A 3,756-nucleotide genomic window follows, 5' to 3' on the forward strand; every position below is an offset into this window, starting at 1 on the left:
AATATTTCAGTGTGCTTCTTTGAAATTCTTTTCTTTTTTCTTTGGGTCGTCGTAAGGAGAAGACCACGATGAAAATGTTGAGTGGCTCTCATATGCATTATTGTTGATCTAACAAAGAGTCCATATTACCTTGTCTTCTCTTTTGAATAAATGTTTGCAGATTTCAGCTTAGTCCACGACACATGCACTCTTATTATTATTCACATCTTTTAGTCGTGCATGTGAAATGCAATAATGATGAAATTTCATGAATTGATTGAGTTGAAGAAAAGCTGGTATGAACTCAACCTGTCTTGTTTTTCTAAATATGTTTAGCTAACTGTTCTTGATTCAGCCTATTATGAATGATGTAACATCCCAATTTTCCTAAATTAGGATGTTAATAGATCATTCATATGCATCTCATATTTTTCCATGCATTTTTTGCTTTTCTGAAATATTCGAATCATTATGCAACTAAAGGCAATTTATTGGAGTGGAGATAACATGACTTCTCCCCTATTTTAAAAATGTCATAATGTCCAGAATATTATTTCCAGATCATCTGATGAGTTCTAGTATTTTTATTAATCCCCAAAATATTTTATTTGACTGTTTTGTGACTGTTTGTGTGGCCTATTGCATAAAAAATGATTTTCCAAAAAATGCACTGTACGAGGAACTGCTGTTCCTGTAGTTTATATTAGGTGTATGTATTTTACTGTGTGTCTATATATTTTTATTTATATTTTATTTTGTGGTTTCTATTTTATTTATTTTGCTACTCCGGTTTGTGTTTAAAAAAAGAAAAAGAAAACCGTAGCGCAGCGCACTGCGCGGCCCAGCGAGCCGGCCAGCTAGCCAGCCAGCCTGCCGCGGCCCACCAACCCCAGCGCCAACGCACCGCGGCCCAGCCAGCGAAGTGGTATGCGTCGCTGCTCCCATCGCCCCCTCGCTATCGCCTCCAGCCGCTGACCAGCGGGGCCTGGCACCCTGTTCGTCCCTAACCGGAGCCGGACACCGCCGCAGGCATGCACGCATGCCGAGGCCGAGCCCGACTCGAGCTCGCGCTCCTGGTCCACCTCGTGCGCGTCCGACCCGCCGTACGCGGGCCAAACTGCACGAGGAACCCCACACCCCTGATCTCGATTCCTTCCGTAGCCGCACGCTCTGGATAGGGCGAAACGGATCTCGCCTAGAGCTCCGCCGTTCGCCGGAGATTTTCGCCACCGTAAGAGCCAGTGCCGCCGCATCTCTTGCCCTCTTAGATCCATCTCTCCACGACCCACGTTTTTCACAAAGTCTTGTGGCCAGAAACCGAGCAGGGAGAGAGGAACGAGCTCGACCACCGTTTGCCGGAGCACTCCGGAGTTCGCGACGCCGCCGTCAGTAGAGGATGCCCCCGTCGCCGTACTCACGACCACCGCCTCCGCCGCTCAACGCCGCACCCACCCATCACTTCACCCTCGCCGGAGAGTCGCCGGAGCAGCGCCACCGCAGCCGCCGACTGCCGCCGCCGTTTTCCTCCGTACACGGTGAGCACGCACGCACATGAGGTTTTTCAGCCAATCATGAACTTCCATGTGGCACCTCGCTACAGGAGCTTCTACGGGAGTTCGCTACAGCGCCCAGGTTCTTTTTTGTTGTTTTCCGTTTTCTTTTTCAGATTTCAGCTAAAACTTCAGCTAGGTATATCTTCTATTCTATAAGTCCAATTTAGGTAATTCTTTACCCTATGCACTCAAGAAAATCTGTACTTTATCACAGTACCAACTTTGCACATGTTTGCACCTTTTAAATTTTAATTCGTTCAAATTTGCATTAAAACTTCCGGTGATTTGAGTGTTTCTTTTTGCATTGTGACTGTAGTGCAATTTAGGTGCTGTTAAGCAACTGTTGTTGGATTTTTGAAATGGTTTTCTTGCTATTGGTTTTGTTTTGGTTCTATTTGTGTTCCGGTGATTGATTTGTGGAATTGTGTGAAACGTGTAGATTGTCTGGAGTGCGACGTAAACCTTTGTCAGGAGTGTGACTTTCTGAACCAGAACCAAGGCAAGTTACATGTTGACCATCCTTTACCTATTGTTTTCTATGCATGTAGTTATATCACACTATGAAAATATGCATGTATAGGATTACTATATAATTTTGCTATGTTGTTGAGCTATCATCCCATCTTTTGCAAATCGTGGTAGTTATAGTTTGTTATGCTTTGTAGACGGGGGTGGTTCATGTATCCATTGGGATTATGTGAAGATTATATATATATATATAACAAATTGAGTATTAATAAAGGATTTAACTCACCTCTGGGCGGAACTGGTATTGATGGGTGGTTTCAAGAACATCATGATTTATACCCTTTGAATTTAAGTGGATGGCCACCCAGGCTCAAAAAGATCAGACAGACTTAGTGACTAGTAGCTTCCATGCGCAACCACTAGCTAAATGGCCTCCGGCTTAGTTGAGTAGGTTGTGGGACCCTTGCCCAGGTAAGCTAGCAGATGTAGATATGAGTAGGTGTACCGACTGCCACTGGGTGGAGGTGACTACTTCTGAAAGACTTCGTCTCAATCTTCGGGTTGGGTCTAGTGGGTAGAGTGTGCAAAACTCTGTAGAGTACTAAAAACTAATCATGATTAGCCGTGTCCCCGGTTATGCACAAATTTGAGCGACTATGCCATTACAGTTGTTTGATGATCTTGACAGATGTGACACTTAATAATATTTGTGGGCAACTTAATAAAAGGGTAGGTTGGAGTTGATTTTGCCAACTCAACCTTGTGTATATAACTGTAGTAATAAAAGAACTAAATAAAAATTTGACTATTAGGTAGTTATGAGGACAAAATCAGCTTTCTGTAAAAATAAACCCTGAAGCCTTCCTGTTGTTATACTATGCATATACAAATAGGTCTGCTTTATTATTACTCCTGTGTAACTTGCCAATATATTCAAAGTATTGACCTATATGGCCGCAACGTCTCATGTTGCAGGATATTCAGACGAATAGTAAGGTACCGTTAGGGTCGTGCGTCTGCACTCAGCATCGCCAGTGGGCTATGATGGGACTCATCATTATTTTTTGCTACTTTCCGTTGTTTGATTGAATAAAGCTAGCCATGTGATATGCATATTGTTTTATTTTATATATTCTGGATCATACGTTGTAATAAATGATGCACTTGCTTTTATGGTATTCATCTATATTGTGTGTGCTAGCGAGTTCGATCCAGGGACTAGCACGGTAAGCACAGAGACTCAAATCCTTCGAGGTTTGGTCATTACAAATGAACATGTTTCCAATGACAATTAGAGATCATAGTTACTCATGCCATGCTTAAATATCTAGGAGTGGATAATGGTTTATCTTGTGTGTCAACATGCATTTAAAATGGATTATGATGTAGTATGATAGGATGGTATCCTCCTCTAAATGATTCAAGTGGCTTGACTTGGCACATGTTCACGCATGTAGTTGAATCAAAACCAACAAAGCCTCCATGATATTTATGTTCATGGTTTTTAATATCCCACTCATGCTCGTATTCAATGTTGATTAACCTCAATGCATGTTTATGACCGTTGCCACTCTCTAGTTGGTCGCTCCTCGATCTATTTGCTAGCCTTCACTTGTACTAAGCGGGAATACTGCTTGTGCATTCACTTCATAAAACCCAAAGTTATTCCATATGAGTCCAGCATACCTACCTATATGCGGTAATTACCTACCGTTCCAAGTAAATTTGCATGTGCCAGACTCTAAATCTTCAAATG

General features: G+C 42.5%; 1 long non-coding RNA gene across 1 annotated transcript; it reads left to right on the plus strand.

Moving 5' to 3' along the window:
• Positions 1-968: 968 nt before the first annotated feature.
• On the plus strand, positions 969-2,036 carry LOC119316774. The gene is made up of 3 exons (XR_005153289.1): positions 969-1,210; positions 1,294-1,514; positions 1,972-2,036. It is a non-coding gene; the product is annotated as an uncharacterized LOC119316774 (long non-coding RNA).
• The last annotated feature ends 1,720 nt before the right edge of the window (positions 2,037-3,756 follow it).

The sequence above is a fragment of the Triticum dicoccoides genome, chromosome 6A, assembly GCF_002162155.2.
Source record: "Triticum dicoccoides isolate Atlit2015 ecotype Zavitan chromosome 6A, WEW_v2.0, whole genome shotgun sequence".
Lineage (NCBI taxonomy): Eukaryota > Viridiplantae > Streptophyta > Magnoliopsida > Poales > Poaceae > Triticum > Triticum dicoccoides.